The following is a 23,307-nucleotide window of genomic DNA, read 5'->3' as shown; positions in this document are numbered from 1 at the left end:
GATTGTGCTGACGACAACAGAGAGACACTGGGAGGGGAAATGGTTTGCCCCTATAAAACAAGGAGATTTAGATGCATTTTTTATGTGATATGATGTGTAACCCTCTCCCCTAGGTCCTCGAAAGACTGTCACTAAACACGGTTACTTTTTAAGGCTTTCTAAAGTCTGCCTTTTTCCTGGTGAAGTGTCACAGCACTGAGACAGAGCTTAGGGAAGGAGCAAAAAGATCCAGGTTGCTATACTGTAGGTCTATATGACATTCTCATTTCTGGAAGTAAATGGACTTTACCTGTGTGCCTTACTTAAATTCAGCCCCCAAACAGGCCTGTTCCACTTTCTTTCATGTTTCATCACACATTTGCCTCTTAGCTGGATGTTTTGCCATCTTTGTTGAAAGTTTAACCATTTCACATGAATCTCCCCACATAGTTGAGCAGCTCCCTCACCCATTTCAGAATTGTTTACATGAAATTGAAAATTGGGATTTGCAAACCTATTTTGATTTTATTTTTTTTGTTAAAAAAAAAAAAAAGCAAAAGCTTATATGAGCATAACCCAGTATATTTTATTCTTTCCTGCTCCTCACAGCCAACCTGTGGTCCCATTTCTCCAACAGAGGATTCTTTTATTGTCCCATTGTCTCACCCATACTTACTCCCTTCTTCACTGTTTGTAAAAACACTGCTGGGAAATTAAAACAAGAAATGTCATTTTCCAAAGAAACTGAAGCAAATCTGAGCTTAGGCAAATGACACTGTTTTAAATGATATTGCAAATTCAGAACCTAGTACAGTGTTTTGCAGGCTCTGTGTAAATGCTTAATTATGATGGTGAAGAAGATGGAGAAATCCACTTACTCATCAGAATAAAAAAAAGAAAAGAAAACCTTCAGTTTACAAACCACAGATCCAGCTCTGGGACCAGTGCTCTCTCTGAAAATGAATTTCAAGAAACTTCACCCTTCATCTGCAGGATTCAAGCCCCAAGGCCAGGCCCAACCCATCTATTTTTCACATTTGATTTGGGCTGGGACCTGGGACTGAAATCAGGTATCATTACCGCTTCTTCTCACTACACTCCCCTGTGTCTCTATAAATACTGTTTTTTCTCCTATTAATATCTCATCAACATCGGGCAGGTGCTTCCTGTAGGGAGATTCTTCATTAACAAGTTGTCAGTGGGACAGAGTCAGATTCCCATTGCTGAAGGAAATTGGCATGAGACCCAGAAGGAGGAGGCAAAGAGCATTCTGCAAAACTATTACACTTTCCATCAGGTCCATGTTTCCCTACCAAACTTAAATTTGGATTCACCTATCTGACTTCGGAAAACTTTTCTGTAACTTCCTCCTTAAGTAAACATTTGTTCTCAAATTAGAGCTATTTTTATGCTCAATGTAATATCTGAATCAGCAGTTTTTAAATACTCAATATATCTTTAAATGCCAACAGACAACAAGTATAGCAGGTGTTTAATTGTGGTTTAAAGATCCACATTGTTCACATTTTACAATCACAATTAAAATTAAGCAATAACACCAAAGGAGTTCCGGTATACAGCAATAATACTTACCGTATAGTGAAATTGATAAGGATCCAGATATAATGACGCCCATTGTAGTAACCCTGTGGTGACTGATTGCTATTCTGCTGTTAGCAAACAACCAAGAAATACTTTATTTTTTCAGAATTATCAATTTGTTTCTATGGTATGTGAACAATGGAAACCTTAAGGGAGAAAGCAATAGTTAGTGAGGTATTAAAACAGTTATATAACTAATAAAAACACTAAATCAACTTAGATATGCAGCAGTGTGTCATTTCCATTTTAATAAAAAAGTACATTATTCTCTTCCCGAAATTACAAAATTTTATTTTTTTTTACTCCGTGCCAACATATTTGGAAAGTAAAAAAGTAATAAATCTATGATTTCTGGAATTGTCATTTATGTGGTTCTCTAAGTCCTTAAAAAAGATAGAATAAAAAACAGGCACTTTCATAAAATGATCGATTTGAAAAAATTATTTGCATTTGCTGCTTACAATTTTTTTTTCTTTGGGAGGTTGGGAGGGGGAGCAAAGGGACTTATAAATAAAACACCCTTGGTTTTCATAGCATTCCTCTATGCTGAGCATTAAGATCTCTGAACGTGCCTGCTCAAAAAGGAAGTATGTAGAGATGCTTTACTGAGGGGAGCTTTCACATTCTTTGCTGTGCAGGCTGCATAGCAACAAAGGCCCAGGTGGAGGGTCAAACTCCCGTTCAATTAAATCCAGGCACGGACCAGACAGGAGACATTTGGGAAACTGAGCCAGAGGGCTGCATCAGGCTTTCCTGTTAGTAGGCCTGAGGTGCCTTGAACTCATGGTTCCAAATCTCAGCAGAGCTGGACAGACGTCACAACAAGAAATTTAAATGCACACATTTTTCTTCTCAGAAGGCACAAAGTCTCATCTACAGGGTCCACAGGATGTTTTTCCAAGCATCCTTGATAATTCTCTTGAGTTTATGACCTGGGTTGCTAGTGAATATCCTCCAATGGGGAAGAGTCAAAAGAAGCTCTTGAAAGACGTCGATGTAGGGTTTTAGAGTGGCAAGATCGTCTAAGAAGATCTGAAGAGAGGCAAGAGAAAGAAGCTGAGCACTAGAAAGGACCTTGGAATTCATCTAGATTCCTGTCTCATGTTTTCACTAAAGTATCCCTGGAGCCATGGTCTCTATCCTGCGTGCACATTAGTAACCCATAGAGAGCTTTTAAATATGTATGTCTATATACATATATGTATACCCCATTCCAGGCCAGTTGAAACCAAATCCCCAGGACAGGGCCTGGGCGCCTCTGGGTGAATCTGAACACAGGCATCCACGTCACCAAAGAACTTGGAGTAGAGCCCTTTATCTTAAGATTTGTGAGTATTTTATAATTAGATTCTGTTCCAGTTTGCTAATCCTACTGTCATGCAAAATAACAGAAATGGATTGACTTTTATAAAGGGGGTTTATTTGGCTACAAATTTACAGTTCTAAGGCCAAAAATGTGTCCAAGCTAAGACATCAACAAGAGGGTACCTTAACTGAAGAATGGCTGATGGCGTCTGGAACACCTCTGTTAGCTGGGAAAGCACATGCCTGGCACCTGCTGGTCCCGGGTTGTGTTTCAGCTCCCCTCTCAACTCTTGTGTGTTCTTAGCTTAGCATCAACAAACGTCTTTCTGTCAGTAACTCCAAGCATCTCTGAGCATATCTGTCAGCTCCCAAGTGCCTCTCCAAAAGTTTCTCTCCACTGCTCTTGGGGCATTTTAACTCTTAGCTTCTCCAGAGCAATCTCTGGGCTAGCATCTTAAAGCATCAGCAAGCATCTTTCCAAAAGTCTCTCTCAGCTGCTCTGTGTGTGAGCTCCCTTTAAAGGACTCCAGCAAACTAATCAAGACCTACCCTGAATGGGCGGGGTCAAATCTCCATGAAAACATTCAATCAAGGGGTCACACCCTAATCAGAAAGATTAATAAATCTGCCCCCACAAGATTTCATTAAAGAGTTTGGCTTTTGAGGGTATATAATATATACAAACTGGCACAGATTCAATACAGTATTTTTGTTTTATTGTTGATGTGATGGGTTTTCTTTTACCCAAATATTCAAGTAAAATCAGTGAACAAAGAAGATGTGTCATATTCACCCTGTGATATCCCCTCCATGTGGGCATGTCATGAACACTAGTGAACCAAGTGTCTAACTCATTGCATAGATGAAGAGACAGAGGTTCAGAGAGGTAAAGTCCCTTGGGACTTCTGACTATGCCCTACCATCTGCTCCTGTGTACCACATGTAAAGGGCAACCTAGTGATGTTTCCTTTCAGGAGAACATAAGGAAATATGCCATGGCTGGAAAATCTGATGAGAACACTATAACAACAGTAGTTACAATTTACTGTGCCCCTACTAAATATCAGAAATTTGCATATTCATACGCATTCATTCAGTAGATTTTGTTGAATATTATTATACGCAAAACACTGATCGAGACACATGCAGATAAAACAGATAAAGTTCAAGGAACTTCAAGCTATTGGGGGAGACAGACATTAACCAAAAATCATGGTAATTAAGAAATAATTAGAGCCTATGGTAAACACTCTGAAGGGAATGTTGTTCTGTGAAAACAATAAAGGAAGCTGCTCGAAGCAGGAGCCTCAGGAAAGGAAGGGACACCAGACCTGGGAGCATGTAGGATGAATAGGAGTTTATCAAATGGTGAAGGATAATAGTGGGGAAAAAAGCATCCCCAATAGAACACCATGTGCCAAAGTCCTATGGTGAGAGAAGGTAATGCACTTTAGAAGACTTGAGAGAGGGTTAAAGAGGTGGAATGCGGAGAGTGAGGGAAACAGTAGCAGACTGGAGAGGCAGGCAAAGGCCAGACATTTATTAGAGCTGATCTTTATAATAGTCTTTCACGGAATGTTTTGGAAATATCACACTTGGCTTAGACTAATCAGAAATTACCCCCAAGCTGAAGGTAGGATCACCTGAAAGGTGATTATCAGAACAAAATTGGAGTTCTATTAGCAAGGAAGTGGGGGGATATATTTAAGGGAAATAACCAATAGTATTATCTCTACTGTATTTGCCATGCTCAAAAAAGTCCCACCTCTGGGAAGCAGGAATTGAGTGACACCAGGTTCAGTGACGATGTTCCCAATCAGTTCTACATAGTGTAAATAAAGTAATACATAGTAAGTATAAAGAGGACAGTCTAACTTTGCATCCTGGATCTCTATATGCTAGAAGGAACAGAGCAGAGCCAAATACTAGGCAGGCCTCAATGGCAACTGTGAGTAAGTTATCAAACCTGAAGCTGCATCCCCTGTACTCAACTGCCCAGGTTAACCTGCTCATATGTAAGGGTCAGCAACACACTTAAGCAGGCCACCCCTAAACTCAAGGACAAAGTTTAAATTATCCTAAGAGTCCATTATCAATCTGTAGGATGAAAATCACGGTGTAATCATTTGGCACATCTTCCCTCTGTTTCCATCTCAAAGGATCAGGGTGATCTATAAACATTAATTAAGAAAGACGCATGACACTCCTGAGATGATGGCAGGGTTGGAATCACATCTGCCCATCTCAATTAGCTCAGAGGACAAACAGGCAGGCCACCTACCACCTTTCCCAGGGCTCAATGACAAATGACATTGGCACTCAACACCTAGTAGTCAGCAAACAAACAACTTACACATTTTAAAAGTCATATTTTGGTGTTATGGTTCTCCAGAGAAATTATTAGAGGGGAGATTTATTATAGGAATTTGAAAATCAGTATTCCATAAGGCAGGCTGCAATTTGGAAACACCAAAAAAAGTGAAGTTGAATTCCCCAGGAGAAGCTGGCTGGCTGAAGTAGAAGCAAGCATTCATCTTTCTGACTTCTGAAATCTTCAGTTCTGGCTTTAAGACCTCCAGCTGATTGGATGAGGTGACTTCTCTCATTGTTGAAGGCAATCTCCTCTGTTGATAGTAGATGAAATCATCCATAGATGCAATCAACTGACTATAGATAGAAATCCACCTATAAAATACCCTCACAGTATCAATCAGGCCAGTGCTTGCTTGACCAAACAACTCGACTCCATATCCTGGCCAAGTTGACATATAAAATTAACCATCACCGCTCCTGAGTTGCAAACAGGACCACCAGAAAACCTGTGGTCAGGGCTTCTGGTTATGTTGCAGCTTCCTGCTCAAACTCCCTTTGTAATTCCTATAGAGTAACATTTATTAAAAAGCTACTCATCTAGGGTATATTATGAAACAGAGGTTGAAAGCATGGGTTTAGGGTTGATGTGGCCTTAGAATATCAGTTCTACTACTTACTAGCTATGTCACAAACTTCACCTCTCTGATACTCAATTGCCTCATTTATAGTGTGGATATTCTTGTAGTGGGATAATAAGGATTGGTTGAGCAAATGACAGTGCAGTTCTATGGTAAATGTCTGGCACATAGCAAGTACTCAATAACCACAAGTTTTATGATAGAAGAGGAGTCAGGCCATAGATGATACACCAGGAAACAAAAAAGCCAGCCACAGGACATGTGGGAAGAAATAAACTCACAGAAAACAAGGATTCTGAAATATGCAGCCTGCAGAACCAAGTAGTGAAAGAGGCCACAGAGACAACCACAGCACCACTTGCTCGTTTTATACTCCAGGCATGCTGGAATCATCTAATTCCCCAGAAAGTTAGAGAAGTTAATGCCCCCAGAAAACTTCTAGACACCCAGTCCATGGCTTCAATAGTGTAAACAAGTCTATGAGTCACACAAAGTGATGTTGTCAAAATCGACAGCTCTTTAAGCCTCCATTCATGCACCCAAAACACATTTATTGGGTACCAACTATGGGCCAGACACTGTAAAGACTTCAAGCCTCCGTGCTCGGTATTTTATATACACAATTATTTGTCCTTAACAGTGGCCCTAAAAATTAGATACTGCTGCCATTTAAAAATGAGGAGGCCATCAGAAAAGCTGACAATATCCCCAAACTACAGCTGGTGAGTTGTAGAGATGAGATTTGAACCCTTGTCTAGCTATATATTGCCACTAAAATGCTACCTAAAAAACCACCCCAAATCTCAGTGGATTAACACTATAATCATTTATTTTCAGAGATCTATATGTCAGCCAAGAGCCAGTTGATAGAATCTGGGCTAGGTTTGGAACGGCTCTGCTGCAAATGTCTTTCATTTTCTTTGTGGGAGCAGCGGGCTATCTCAGGAATGTTGTTCTCATGGCCATGCCTGAGGCCCAAAAGAACAAATACATTTTCAAACTTTTTCCTACATGCCAGCATTCCACAGGCCAAAGAAAGGAACAGAAGTACCTGAGCCATCTCCTTAGGATGACTGCAAAGTCATATGGCAAAGGGGTGAAGCACTGGAGCAATCCACCACAGTCTGGCTTCAAACCCTGCACACTTTCCGTTAACCCACCAGACTCCCTAGATAAAAAAAATAATTGCAATGCCTTCTGAATAAAGCTTTAATAGATATGCACCCAAGAAATCGGGGAAGTTGGATGGAGGGGCATCTCATTCAGCTCAGAGAGTCAGTCAAGAAATGAGACTGCTGAACAGAAAGTAATTATGCTCAAGTATCTCCTGACAGAAGACAAGGAGAGGGACAGGCATGAAAATGCCAAACTCTGTCCTTCGCAAGTTCATCACAATGAGAGGAAGCCTAGGGTGTAGATGAGGCATTTGGTGGTTCATATAAAACCAAGACCCAAGCAACTGGAGCTGAAACTTTCCATAGTTTGCCTAACTCAGGTATCAGCTGCTGGAGACATGGATGTTATGATCAGTTAAACAATTTCACCAAATTTCACACTATAACCCTCCAAGAAAGCAAGAAATAATAATTCACTGGTAGGAATTTAACTGTGAGAGGTGGGCAAACCAAAACTCTGACAGAAGAGTGGCATCCACTGGCCAGGGGTAAATTTTCAGTGAGCCACAGCTGCATGTGCCCAGATCTGGCAGTTGCTGGCTAACCACATCCCAGTGGTTCAGCAAACCACAAGACGTGGCAGAAACCAGCCTGGGGGCCTGCAAAAGGAGAAGACTCAGCCAAAGACAGAAACAGATATGGTCACCCTCCTCCTGAAGGAACACGGGAACCTTCTGAATTTCCTTCACTTCTGGTGTTCCCAGCCAGTCGGTTCTACTGGGTGGTTCTAGGCTCTGTGCCAGCCACTCTGAGATGAGAGGAGTCCAAGGCCTTCCATTGTTTGTTTGGGGAAATGAGTCTAAGACCTGTGACATAATTAAAAACAACAAGACCACTAAGTAGTGAATTATGTGACACTGATGTGAATTGCTGCAATGCTTCCGAGCCGTGGTTTTCAAAGTGGACCAGCAGCCCCAGAATCACCCGGGAAATCAGAAATGCAAATTCTGAGGCTTATTGCAACAGAAACTCGGGGGTAGGGGTCCAGCAATATCAGGAGGCATGTGAGCAAGTTCAATTTCCAAAACAAATCAGTTACAATCTCAAATGGTTAAACCATTTTATTTACAAATTCTGTAGTAGAATAATTATCTTTCCTTGAAATTCTTGAGGTTATTTTTTTTTATCACCAGCATTAGCAAGCCAAGAAGAAAAGTATCTGTTAACTAAGAACACAGGAACACAGCATGAGTAATTGAATCTTAAGAAAACTTTGCCCTATGATCACCAGAATGTACATATAGTAGAATTTTCTCTTCTTGGTGAGAAGGGCAATTTTAATGCAGCAGTTAAATTTCACCAATCTTCTTATTAAATACAATTGTAACTAAGAATAGTCAAAAAATCATTTTTATTTTCACATTAGCTATCTCATATAACAAAAAAACTACTTAAAATATAATGAAAATATATGCCTCTATTTTGGGAACAATCTTCTCCAAATAACAGGGCTTTTTGTAACACTAAATTACATTATCTCAGTGGATCTAACCATTATCAGTTCTAAGGTGAATGATATTTTCACACTCAAAATACCATAGATATTGTTATGTTATTTTAAAATTGAAATCAGTCAAAACACAAATCATATGAAATCTAAGTATTGTTACTAAACAGAATATAAGGGTTTTAATTTGATGATATCAAACCATAACAATACACTAATAAAAGTCAGGAGATAAGGAAGAAGGTTGTGTCTGAGCATTTAAAAATTGACATATATGTTCCTTTAATATAAATAACTTCCCTTCTATTATGCGTCCATAATATAGGTAGAGTACTATAATTGTTTGAAATTATGTTTTAGGTAAGTTGTATCAACAGTGAATTTTATTTCAGAATAATAAAGTAAGCACAACAAAATATTTGTTAATAATAGGGCATTGGACCAATCTAGAAAAAAAATTTTGTGTCCCCATATTACACTATATCCAAAATATATTTCAGACAGATTAAACACTTACATTTTTTAAAATTTAAAAAAAAATCAAGAAAAGTCTTAGAACAAATGATAGGAAATTATCTGTACAATATAGGGGCAGAGCAAGCCTTCCTAACCAAGACCCAGAAGATTTAAAAGAAAACATAGGCATATTTACATGCTTAAAAATGGAAATGTCTTACATAAAACAAATTACGTACAAAGTCAGTTGATAAATGATAGAAATTGAGAAATATTTGCATAGCAGAAGATAGAAAAATGTATTTATAAAACACAAAGTGCTTTGAGAGAAGGAGAAAAAAAAAACCCTAATAGAAAAATTGCTAAAGAGTGTGAATTCACAGAGGACCATATCCGAATGGCCAAAAACATATGAATAATTCTTGAACTCTCTAAAAGTTAGGGAAATGCACATTAAAGAAACAATAAATTATCACTTTATACCAATCATAATGCCAAAAAAACTTTAAAAGCAGTAACACCTATTGCTGGCTGGGATGCTTGCTAGGAAAAGAGTATTTGCATACATTGCTGATTAAAGGGTGCATCATTTTATCCTCTATAGAAAATAATCTTGCAACATCAGTAAACAGTACATTTGCCAGCAATACCACTCCTGAGAATCTATTCCACAGACATCAAAGGATATATGCACAAGGGTGTTTACTGTAGCATTGTTCATAGTAGAACATAGATCATAATAAAAAAAAGAGAAAGGAACAGAAACAAGTACACACTTATTAATGAGTATAAATTGTCCTTTCAAACCGTTGATGGTTATACAGACATAGGCAAAAATAAATTAGTGTTCACTCTATTGACTTGAAAAGATCCCGACAAATTAACATTGAATGAGAAAAGCAGGATGCATATGTTTTATAAAAGACAAAAAAGTAAGTGCATATACATGTATGTATATCTCTACATGTGTTTATGTTATGATATGAGTGAGCACAGAAAAAAATAGGGAAGGATACATGGTAGATTTTTTGTTGTGAGTTACCTCCAAGACAGGAGGAGAATGGGAAAACAAGCCAAAAAAAGAAGGAAAACAAGACCACACAGACAGAGGCAGGAGGCAGGCAGGCAGGCCAAAAGGAAGGAAGGAAGGAAGGTAGGAAGGAAGGAATGAAGGGAAGGAGGGAAGGAAGAATAAACGCTGTGATCTCATTTATCCAATTGTTTAAATTGCATGTGTAATTTCTAGATTTGTGACCTTAGCCAGGTGACTTAATCTCACTGATCCAAAATTAACACATTTTTATAAAAGAGGTAATACCTATACTTTCTACCATACAGGGCTATTGTGAGGATCAAATAAGGTAATGACCATGAAATCATTTTTAAAATTGTGCTGTAGTTCTTCCTCTTTGCCTTCCTTTCCCTTCTCTTCCTTTCCCTTCCTGAGCAATTCAGTCCTGGGGCCGTAAGGCGAGGCAGAGCAGGGTGGGTGTCCATGCAGGGGTGGAGGGTGTCAGAGCAGGGCTAAGAGCAGAGCATTGGAGCCCAGAGAGTTGGGAAGGCACCCCAGAGAGGGTCTTCTAGTTTGCTAATGCTGCCAGGATGCAAAACACCAGAAATGGATTGGCTTTTATAAAAGGGGGTTTATTTGATTACACAGTTACAGTCTTAAGGCCATAAAGTGTACAAGGTAACACATCAGCAATCGGATACCTTCACTGGAGGATGGCCAATGGTGTCCGGAAAACCTTGGTTAGCTGGGAAGGCACGTGGCTGGCATCTGCTCCAAAGTTCTGGTTTCAAAATGGCTTTCTGCCAGGACATTCCTCTCTAGGCTGCAGTTCCTCAAAACTGTCACTCTAGTTGTACTTGGGATAGTTGTCCTCTCTCAGCTTCTCTGGAGCAAGTCTGCTTTCAATGGCTGTCTTCAAACTGTCTCTCATCTGCAGCTCCTGTGCTTTCTTCAAAGTGTCCCTCTTGGCTGTAGCAAGCTCGCTCCTTCTGTCTGATCTTACGTAGTGTGCCAGTAATTTAATTCAGACCCACCCAATGGGCGGGCCAACACCTCCATGGAAATTACCCAGAGTCATTACCCACAGTTGGGTGGGGCACATCTCCATGGAAACACTCTAAGAATTACAATCTAATTAACACTGGTATGTCTGCCCACACAAGATTACATCAAAGATAATGGTGTTTGGGGGGACATAATACATTCAAACTGGCACAGAGGGGCAGACCAAACAACAAGAAAAAAATTACACAAATATTGGAAAAGAAGAAATAAAATGATCATCATTTGCAGGTGATTTGATTGCTCCTCAGAAAACCAAACTAAACTAACTGTAAGAACAAATATGAAACATCAGCAAGACTGTCGAACAAGACAAATTTATTAAAATTCCCCCGCACCATCCCTCCAGTCTGTCAGATCCATAAGGACAGAGATCATGCCAGTCTCCTTTGTCTTTTATTTTTAGAACCTAGTGGAGTCCCTGGCACATCAAAAATATAATAAATACTTGTTGAATGAAAGTCAATTTGTTGACTAAATAATACAGAAATTCTGAATGTTGAGTCTTATCTTTTCCATAGGGAATTGGTTTTCAAACTATATTTGATGGCAGCCTCGTAGTCTGGGGTGTTACTTCAGTAACTGCAACTGAGAACCAGTAGGAAAAAGCATGCAGAGAGCATCAGATAGAACAGATCTGTTTTTATTTTTTCTTCTTTTTTTGTCTTAGGGGTGTCACATGAAACTTCATTTGCAAATACTGGGGTTATTCTGTTTTATAAAAATGTTTTTTTTAATCATCATAGTGTAGCTCAGACCTGGAATATGATCACAAACAAACTGCATCTTATTTTTAAAATATAATATTTACATACCCCCCAACTTGCTCCGCCATTCCTGGACCCATTAGAGTTCTTAGGTTGATAATGTAAATTTCACGTCTGATTACTTGGAATAGTTTTTCTGTTTTCCCTTTTATTGCTGGTATTAATTTATTGGTAGTATTAACGGAGATTTGTACCACCCATAGATCAAACCCATAAAAAAAGGGCCACTTACGGACATGAGCCACCCTCCCACTCACCACCATCATATTTGACCCTAGACTGGGCACATGGCTTTCCTTTGTAGCTGGAGAGTTAGTACATCTGAGAACTGGAGATAGTTTGTTACATTATAAAATGAGTACAAAAACAAAAAGATAGAGCCTTAAAAAACTTTAGTCAAACAAATTGATAGCTTTGGTTCTAAAACAGAAGAATTAGGATGGCCCCAATATTCTTTTCTCTACATGGTATTGAAGGAGCTCTGTAGTCACAGTAGAAGCAGGGCCTTGTAGGCAAAGCAGGGCCTGGGTGCCTGCGGACTGGCATTGCAGAACCAATTTACCCAATTCACTAAATTTTGCCAACTTCTTCTCCCAGCTCCAACCACCAGCAGCAGCCTCAGCTCTACTCTCACGAACTCATTCTTCTTACAATCAACAATCAAAACAAAAACCATAAAAAAAAAAAGAGATCTTTACTACAGTATCTCAAGAAAATGCCAAAAGAGGATTTTATATGTACAAGTAACAACAAAATCTTTTAAACCCTCTTTCCTGGGTTCCATTTCCAGGTAAGAGGGAGTAAATACACACAAACCATCCCCTCCCACTGAACAAAAATATAAAATCTAAACAGAAGGCATGAGCAGCTATCAAGAACTCTTAAAAGTAAATATCAAAAGACATATTGGGAAAGAACATCAGAATTCTAAGTATCACAAAACTGACAAGAATGTTTACTCTTTTTCTCCCTGTCTCCCTGGCTTGAACAATGCAGTCCAAAACCCAGAAGTAAGCAAGTAGTGCAGAGAAGAAGAGAAGACCCAGAAGAAACATGCTAGTTCTGGCTCAAACAGAAAAAGAAATTCCCAAAGCTTCAACTAGTGAATGGATAAATAAACTGGAATACACCCACACAATGGAATAATACTCAGAAACAAAAAGGAACAAACTACTGCTGCATACGACAACTTGGATAGATGCAAAGGCATGATGCTGAGTGAAAGAAGCCAGTCACAGAAGATTTCATACTACTTAATTCCATTTATATGATATTCTCGAAAAACCAAAACTACAGATCAGAAGTTGCCAGGGGCATCAGAATCGGTGGGAGGTGGGTGTGGGGAGGTGACTCTAAAGGGATAGAATGAGGAAGTTTGGGGAGTGAAGGAACTACTCTGCATCCTGACTATGGTGGTGGTAATACAAATCTATACTTTAAAAAATAATCATAATCAAAATGTTTTAACTTTTTTTTAAAAAATCCATTTCCTGGTTTCTTCCTGCCTCCTCTGTATATTTTTCTTAATGCAGCTACCTCAAAGTTTTTTTGATTCTCTCACTCCAAGTTCTCCCAAACTACCTAAAACATAGCCAGGGCACACCATCTAGCCTTCTGAGGTTCAGTTCTTTATTATGTAGCTCAACATAGCTTCTTTTCACTTCTTTTAGTTTTCTGCCTCTTACATACTGCACAAAAAAGACATATGTGAGGAAGTGAAGGGAGATGATAGAATGAACTTCCGAAGATACTTTAATGGATAGAACAGTGGCTAAAATTGAGGGGGAAAAAATCATTCCATGGACAAGGCAAACTCTTGCACCTAGATTTAAAAATATTTACCTCTTTTAAGTGGCATTGTACAGTATAATTAGAAGTGCACTTTCCACAATTAGACTTCCCAGTTTAAAGTCTTAGCTTCACCACTTAATAACTGAGTGTCCTTGAGTATGGTTTCTAACTTCTCTAAGATGCAGTCTCCTCATCTGTAAAATAGGGGAAAATAACAGAATTTACCCTGTAAGTTTGTTCTGAGAGTTACATGGTTAATACACGCAAATCACAACATAGTGATTTGTCCATTGTAAGTGCTTGATAAAAGTTTGCTGTCATTATTATTATTAAGTATAGGAAAACAGATATGGATGTGTGCGAAGTTGATGCAAAAGATAACTATGAGTTTTATTGATTAAAACCTCAGTATGAAGTCAGTGGGATTTAGCTGCTAAAAATTGCTAAAGCAATCTTAGGACTGATTCTGCACTCCATAGAACAAGGATATATTAAGCACATATCAGATCCCCAACTTGAGTTCCATGTTCAGTTTTGGGTGCCACATCTTAACAGGTACATTGAGAAAACCAGTGGTCTCCTAAAGGAATACGAGCAAGAGGATGAGGTTTAGGAAATCAATACTTGGTCCCAGCAAAGGGGGTCTATTGCAGTGGAAATACAATGTCTGAACAGGTAAGTGGCAGCTGTCTACAAATATGCAAAGGTCTATTATATGGTACTGTTGTAGACATTCTCCAGAGGTTAGACCTATGACCACAAGGAGGAGACCATATTGTTATTTTAATAAATAGCAAAGCATCTCACAAATGGAACTGGTTAGCTTGTGGGGTAAGCAGGTAATATAATATGATCCCCACATTTGTTGATGAAGAAAATTAAGACTAAAATAAATGTACTTTACCAAGATCTCAAAGCTAGCCAATACAGAACCATAATTTAAGTCTTGGTCTTAGGACTTGGTAACCAGAGATTGTTATGGTCCTTCAGCAAGTCAGTGAGAGGCTGGGACTAGAGTTGACTGCCTTTGGCTGTGCTGTCTGTTCAAGTAGCCTGGGCCTCATGTGTAAGGCTGAACAAATAAAGCCAGAATGCAACTATTTTGAAGCAGCTTTCCAACCATGCTAAAGTTAGACCGTTAGACCGCAGTGCTGAGTTTAAATACAGAAAGGTACATCATCTAACCATCCAGTTAGCTATAGCTATCCAACAAATGTATGTGGGGTGGGATGATAGGGTGTGAGCAGATGCTATTGATGTTTTGTGCTGAGTGTTTGAAAACCCACTATGAATATTGATGCCAAGAGATTGTTAGTGGCTCTTAGAAACAAACAGAAGATGGAACAACCATTCTTTTTCCCTCAATACAGGGTACAGTTAACCATATACAGAAATTCAGTTTGGTTAAGAAACACAGGTCAGTCATTTATTTGCTCCTCTTGTTGAAAATGTGTTTGTTGATGCTTTGGGGAGCAAGCTCCCCTGAAAAGGTAACACTAAGCACAGCAGACAGAAGCCCAGGCAGTCGGGCTATGTGTGTGATGATGCCCTGTCCTGACAGCCAGATTGCCAATGAATAGATTTTGAGAGGATTACTCAATCCCTTCCAACAGAACTACATTAGCTGTGACCATTGTCACCCTCTATCCCGCCAGTGAGTTGGGTTTTCAGTTCAGTGGAAGCTTAGAATTCTCCTACTTGTGCAAGCAGCTTAAAGCGCTCAACTAATTCAGGTGTAACTTATTTAATTCACCACCCAACTAATTACCGCAGATGCAGATAAACCAGACAAAGGGGAAAGAATCCACCTCCTGAAACAAAACAAAGAGTAAGTAAGCATGTTTTTCAACACCCAGCAAAGGATGTGTCAGATGGCAGGCCTCTTAAAAAAGCAAACAAATGCTCCAGTGGCTTCAAAAATCATTGAATTCTGAGAGGAAAAAAATATGGCATGGTCTTTGTGCATTTGGGTCTACTTAGTTTGACTTTGAATGCCATTTAGCAACAGAGGTAGATTCAACTGTTTTAGTTCAGTAAATCTTGAACACAGCAGGTTCTCATACAATTCCTTTTTTAACCAGGTATTTTTTTTCTCCCAAAATTGGCTTGATTAGAAATGAATGAACTGTGAAGACAAGAATCAAGGGTTTTTGTTTTTTTTTTTAATGTGAACTCTGTCTTTCAGAGATGATAACTTTGAAATATGAACTTAATTGAGTGTCTTTTGCTCTAAAGAACATTAATTGGATGTATCTTATTATGGTGAAAATTTATGTTTTAAAGACAGATAACTAAAAAAATCAGGCTTTTGTTTTGATAGGTCATTTTCTCAAAAGACATATTCAGGAAATAAGTTGTTTGATGATATACTTTGAAAACAGTATAAATCCAATCTTAAACATCTTGTTAAAAAAATTCACTTTTCACTTACAGTGGTTATGGCCTGAATAAAAAATTTTAATGTTGGCAGAGAATGATATTCTTCCCTATGGAAGGAAATCTCCATACAATATTTTTCTATTTTATAAGTGACTAGTAAAATGGTAACATCATATTCGCATTACTCCTACTAATCCATCACTGTGAGATGTTTTTGGAAATATTTCATGGTCCAATTTTGCAGTAACTATGGCCCAGTGTGAGGAGAATAGCCAAGGAGAATTAGCATGGGTGTTAGAGAAACATTCAAGTTCTGACCCACGGCTCACGGTGTGACCACCGTGAACCCATTAGCTCTCTGAGCCTCAGTTTCTTCATCTATCAAATCCTTTTTTAATGTGTGGCACAACTGAACAGAAATAAGCCTTGATAAATGAAAATGCCATAAATATGATCAGGACATTGAGTGACTGTCACCAGAACACTGTTTCATAATCATTGTAGAAGACCATCCAGTCTACACTTCTATGTGCTATAGACCAAAACTCAAAGAGATGCTTAAAATTTTTCTAATGTCTAATGCAGAACATGTTTAGAATGACTGAGTTTAGTTTTCATGGGGGAAATTATACATGAATTACCACATGCAAAGAACCAGATAGATCTAAACCAGATTCACATATCAGCTTCCAGTTCTGTCTCTCTGACCTGAGTGTTCGGTGACTCTGAAAGTGTTTTTTTCTTTCTTTTTTTTTTTTTTGTTTTCCTGTTTTTTGTTTTGTTTTGTTTTGTTTTGTTTTGTTTTTTGTTTTGTTTTTTTTTGTTTTGTTTTGCAGGCAAAATCAGCAGGCTTTCCATCCATGGAGCAGTGGGAGAGGTGTGTTTAAATAGTCTTTGCTATGAATTTGCTTCCAGCTTGGACAAAGAAACCATCAACAACCCTCTCCATCCATGGAGCAGTGGGAGAGGTGTGTTTAAATAGTCTTTGCTATGAATTTGCTTCCAGCTTGGACAAAGAAACCATCAACAACCCATTGCCCTAAAGCGCAGATGTCATGACCCTTCCTGGAGAACATCATCATTAAAAATTTCTTCAGCGACCATAACTGAGGCTATTTCCCAACACTTATTCTCCAGAGTCAAATCCCAAGAGGTACACAGGGCAAAAGGACTCAATTATTAAGTGTTTGGGAAAACTTACATTCTTTACTCCCTTCTTGGAAATTCTTAGGTTACCCTAATTTAAAGAAACAAAGATTTACAGAAAATGAATCTGCTGAACTTTGTTTAATCTGGTGTTTCCTAAACATGTTGACTTTGTCTCTATGGCAATATTTAGTATTCCACCCAACACATTCAGGAAATTCTGGTTCAATCCTTTGGTGCCCAGAATAACATGGGTCACCTCCACATAGCCATTAATTAGATCAAATGAGGAGATCCTAAGCAAAAGGGTTTTCCGAAGTTGCAGGTATTGATCATTTTACTTATAATGCATTTTGTGATAATTCAGGGCATTTTAACAAATAAAGGGAAAACAAGTGAGGGCAAGAAGAGTGAACATTTATATCAAACATGAAAGCTCTAACCCATTGCATTCACTGAAATTCTTCTAATTGCAAGTGATAGAAACCCTACTCAAAGAGACCTAAGCAAATAAGGGTATGCAGTGGTTCATGTATGTTAAAAATTCAAAAGTAGATCTGAGCTTCAGGGCTGGCTGGATCCAGAAGCGTAAACTTTGTTGCCAGAGTTCTTGGTTTTCCTCTCTATTGGCTTCATCTAAGTCAGGATCCTTCTCCATCTCAGTAGCCTCAAAAAACAAACAAACAAACAAAAAACAGCCAATATTCCTCCAAAATGTCAGCAAATTCCAAGACCAACTTGGATTGAACCAATTTGGATCATCCACCCACGCTTGAATCAATTTCCATGGCCAGGGGCTGAAATACTCTAATTGGCCAAGCAAGGAATGGTTCCCCAAAGGAAACTTGGAACAATGCTACCAGAAGAAAGTGTAACAGATGCTGGATAAACTAAAACAAACTGGGTATCTTCAATATCCATCAAAAAATGGGCTATATATAATGATATTGTTTCATCCATTGTAACAAAGGTAGAACACTAAGACTAAGGTTAAAAATAAGGTTAACAATAGGGAAAAGGGTGTGTGTGAGGGGGTAAATAGGAACTCTGTACTTTCTGCATGATTTTTCTGTAAACCTACAGAAGGTTTCTGTAGGTTTACAGAAAAAAAAAATTAAAGCCTATGTGTGTGTTTCTTCTCAGCATACACAGACAATTCGAATATATTATCCAGTAAGTCTCTTCTGCCTCGTGATATTCTCCTGGGTCCAGGGCACTTGTGCACATTACCACAAGAGGAGATGCACAGGTTTGCCCAGGAGTACAGGCCACGTTAGATAGCTGTGCCACTTCTTCCAGGATAGCATGCTGGAGTTGGATATGGTTATCCTTAGGCACGATCCTTAAATAGTCCACACCACACTTCAGACATGCCATGCAGAAGTGAGTGATCTCATTGTCAAAGCAATTAGCCAGATGATGTATGTGTGTGTGTGTGTGTGTGTGTGTGTGTGTGTGTGCCCTTTTGCACCCTTACAATGAGCTCTGAACCTTCTGTCATCCCAAGAGTCAAAGAGAAATTGTCAAATGTTATATTTTGGATAATTTGCTGTCCTGCTGGGTGCTACAGAAATTTGGAAACTTAATTTGAACACAGCTTTCTCTTATCATAAGGTTCCAGTTGTGGTGGGGAGGGAGAAGGAAGTAATAATGTATAGCAGGAAAAAGATGGACTTTGGAGCTGGATAGATCTTTGTCCATTCATCCAACAAATACGTATTGACCACCTGAGAGGTGCCAGGTATTATTCTAGGTGCTACACATATATCAGTGAACAAAACACAAAAATACCTGCCCTCATATAGCTTATGTTCTAGAGGCACCTAAATTCAGGTTTCAAGTCATCACCTTACTAGCTACCATAACTTAAATTTTTATCACCTGTAAAGAGGAGAGGATAAACCCTTCCTTATAGGTGTGCAGTAAGAACGCCATGAGATGATGCAGATAAATCTCCCTGGTATGGCATCTAGGACATAGCAAATGTGCAATAAATGGCAGCTATTATTGTAGCTAGTATTACAATGTATACAAATAGTTGAATATCCATGAAAGAACTAAAGAAACAATTTTACAATCAAAGAGTATACAAAATTAGATACAAAAAGCATGAATGAATTTCCCAAGACAAAAAATATATAGTCACTATGTTTCTTTACATTGTTTAGATAGTAAAAATGGTGAAGACCAAATTGACTAACTAATAAGAGGCAAGGGTGAGGATCATCATCCATCAACATTTCTGCAATGCCCACTGTTTCAGCTTGCTAAAGCCACCAAAATGCAATGTACCAGAATTGGGTTGGTTTTTAACAATGGGGATTTATTAAGTTACAAGTTACAATTTTAAGGCCATGAAAATGTCCAAATTAAGGCATCAACAAGAGGATACCTTTCCTGAACAAAGGCTGCCAGTATCTGGGGTTCTCTGTCAGAGAGCAGGGCACGTGGCTGGCATCTGCTGGTCCTTTGCTTCCAGGTTCCATTGCTTTCAGCTTCTGATTCCAGTGGCTTTCTCTCTGAGCATCTGTGGGTTCTCAGCATCTCCAGCATATCTCTCTCCTCTCTCCTCTCTCCTCTCTCTCTCTCCCTGAATGTCTTTGCCTTTTATCTTCTCATAAAGGACTCCAGTAAAGGATTAAGACCCACCTTCAATGGACTGGGTCACATCTCAATTGAAACAACCAATCAGAAGTCCCACCCACAATAGGTCTGCCCCAGGAGATGGATTAAAAGAACATGGCCTTTTCTGAGGTACATAATAGCTTCAAATCAGCACACCCACCTTCAAGATAGTCCTCTAACCTCTTCTGGGTCCCACTGCTCTTTGTTCTGCAATTTCCAGATAGTAAATAGATTATTTGGGCTCTAGCTTGCTGTTCACATCAAGAGTAAATAATCAGAGAATGCCTGCTTTAAAAGATACAGTTCTTCAAAAAAAAAAGAAAGAAGGAAAAATGATCCAATAAGAAAGCTGTTTTTCACAGCCGCATAACCCCAGCAATAGGACAGTAATGACTGTTAAATACTGTCTTAATCCGACATGTGAACAGATTATTGAAAATTTCAAAGTGGCAGCTTTGATTTGAAGATTCACCTCATTGACTATCTAATTCATTCCTAATGACATAATCATTGGTGAACAGTAAACGCAATTCAGAGGGTCAGAACTCTCCTATTAGTCATTAGCTTTTATATCCAGAGTGCTGTTTTACTACTGAGCCTTGTATTTTACTATTTAAAAGAAGAAGAAAGTATCCCCATTTCCAAGGTGATGATTATTAAAGTGCTGCCACAAACTGCACATGGCTATTATAGCACAAATAGAGAGCTGTTTGAGACACACACAAAATACATTTAAATCTGTTCCGCCAAAAAAAAAATTTTTTTTCACAAATAAAGCTCAGCTTGAGATAAATTAATTACCTTATTATGTTCCACAAGGAAAACAAGTGTTAGATACCCTGCTGCATTGTTTGTGGTAAGCAATCAATATTTTACTGTCTAACCATATTTAACGTTACGTGTATATCTAAATCCCTTCCTACTAGGAATTCTAATACAATACACCAAGCACAACTCATGACCATATTCAGGTGAATTAAAGATTCCCTGAAATACACCACACGAAGGAAGTCATATTTCATCTGCATCTGGTTCTCTTATTCATTACCTAATCCTTCAACCCCCAATTCTCTCCTCAGTTTTTTTATGAATTTAAACAAAACATGCTCAACTGGACTTTATCTTAGCAAAGAATAAATCTGTACATTTACCCTATCACAGACCACTAACAAAGACCAAAATTTTTTATATAGTGAGTACTTTTATCAAAATAGGTTTCTAAAATGTTACGTGATTAATTAGAGAATTGTTTTTGCTCATGCTAAGCTCCTTTGAATTGGTTTACTTATACATTTTACTGCATATAGTTCAAATCTTGATCTGTTTCCTAGATTCTGAAGATAGATGGCACAGGACTGTAGCGTTTGGTTTGCAACAGTTAACCTAAAAGCCTTTTAAAGCTACCAAGAAACTGTTGAGTGATAACTATAGAGATCCTTAACTGTGGGAAAAGTTTTCATGCCTACCATGTGGGTTTTGTTGGGGTTTTTTTGTTTATTTAAAATTTGTTACCAATTCTTCTATATTTCAAAATCCAAGAGAGGGGTCAATGCTAATGAAAGGACAGTGGTGAACTAGGGGGAAAATGCATAATAATGATATTGATTTTATTTATGTATATTAGTGTGATGAGCCCTAGGAAAGAGGGATAGGGGAAAATTGCCTTAAGTGTCAATTTGAAGCTATTGGACTTAATTTATCTAATTTTATAGTTTATAAGCTTAGAAAGTAATGTCCATTTTGCTTCACATTTAATATCTAAATTTAATAAATGTTTTCATCTCCTTGTTCCTATTACTGCTACTTCCCCTTTCTCAAAATTTTAAACTTGAATATTCTCTTAGAGTACATTTCTCCGTCAACCCTAGAATCTATATCAATACTGGATATTTCTAAGGGTTGCCAATAAAGTCTCAGAGGAAATCAATTAGTCAGTAGCCTTGACTCTCGCCCTCCTGAGCATAGAGCTCTGCCCTACCTCATTTGGAAGGATACCACAAAGAGAGAAAGGCAAAGCTTCCCTATAATAGGGTTGAGTGGAATTGGTACCCCAATATGGATGCATCTGTCAATCCAACAGAATGAACAAGTGATTTGATAGGTTGATACAGCACTGAGCAATGACATCTTCTCATTTTAAAGTTGTTATTCTGTAACTCTCAGAGACAAAGAGTGGAGCATTTATTATTGGAAAACTCTTTGCAAATATTGCTGAAGGACATAAAATAGCACTTTTTCAACAAACAAACAAACAAACAAAGATATATTTGTTGGGGGGAATAGGGAGAAACTTGGAGGTTTTTTCATGGGTAGGAAATTACTGCTTTTCCTTTCCCATGCCTAATAAAATATATATATACACGAGTACAGATTATACCAAAAAGCCTTCAGGAATAATTCAACCTCGATCCTCATGTAGGCAACAGTGACAAATATCAGATTTGACAGATCGCAACATATTACATGAAACTGAGTTCTTCTGAAATCTCAACCATCTAAAGTTCTTGGAAGGGACGTGATTCATCAGCACTGTTATCTCATAGCAAGGGAAATAATTTCTCAGTCTTTTATCCTTTGTTTATAGTAAATATTTATTTGTTTGCAATCACCTCAGCAATAAGATCAAGGATAAGGGATAATACATACTTTAAATTGGAGTCTCTCATCACTCCTTGCCAAAACACCTCTGATAACCACGTGATATGGACTGCTCATAAAAACCACACCTCCCACCATAACTCTCTTTTCTAGAGGCTTCCTAATCTTTATGTATTAGCAACTCTTTATTACTTTCTCAGTTTGAAGAACCCTGATTAACTCTGACCTTTTTTTCTGCCCCATCTGGTATACTTCCATTTTGCCGATAAATGCCACCCAGAAAATGCCTATACATGTACAGGTAGGGCTTTAATAAATTTAAAATGAGATGCAGATTTCTATAGTCATTTTCATGTGACTCAGTAAAAGAATGTCACCTATACCGTGGTCAAAATGGTATCTGTAGGTTATAATTTCAATGTTCCACCCATATTCCCACAAATCCCTCAGGGTGTTTTTTGGAGCATTGCGCTCAGGCTATTGGAACACACTTTATGAATTCTATGAACTGATCAGACCAAGAATATGAAAGCCCAGCTCCCTTGCTGCAGGCTTGGGCAACTCAGACGTATAACTTACATTCCAGAGTTCCTTTTGGGATCAGACAGAAGCTTCTCACTGCAGGACTTTGCCTGAGATTTCACCTTTGCTTGGCTTCCTCCCCTCTGCTGCCCTGCGTCCTTCATGCCCTATTGGTTCTCCCAGGAGCTCTGCCTTGATGATTCCTTGTACATGAATTCTTGTCTTAGGGTCTGCTTTTCAGAAAACCAGCCTAATATACACACCATGTAGAACAAAATAAATAAATAAATGACTGCTTCTTTTCTGGAAACTCTTCCATCTCATTAGATTGAGTCAGCCTTGAGACTAGGGAAAATATTAAAATGAAATGATTTCAGCATTGCTTCTTGGCTTGCTTTAGAGGTCCCTGAAAGATTTCACATCTTTTCTCTGCAAATTCTCTTACCTGACTTCCCATCTACAGAATCTACAGGAACTCTCTAACAAGCTC

Source organism: Choloepus didactylus, chromosome 1, assembly GCF_015220235.1.
Source record: "Choloepus didactylus isolate mChoDid1 chromosome 1, mChoDid1.pri, whole genome shotgun sequence".
In the NCBI taxonomy this organism is placed as follows: domain Eukaryota; kingdom Metazoa; phylum Chordata; class Mammalia; order Pilosa; family Megalonychidae; genus Choloepus; species Choloepus didactylus.
The sequence above is the reverse complement of the archived record's forward strand: the minus strand, read 5'-3'. Positions refer to the sequence as shown.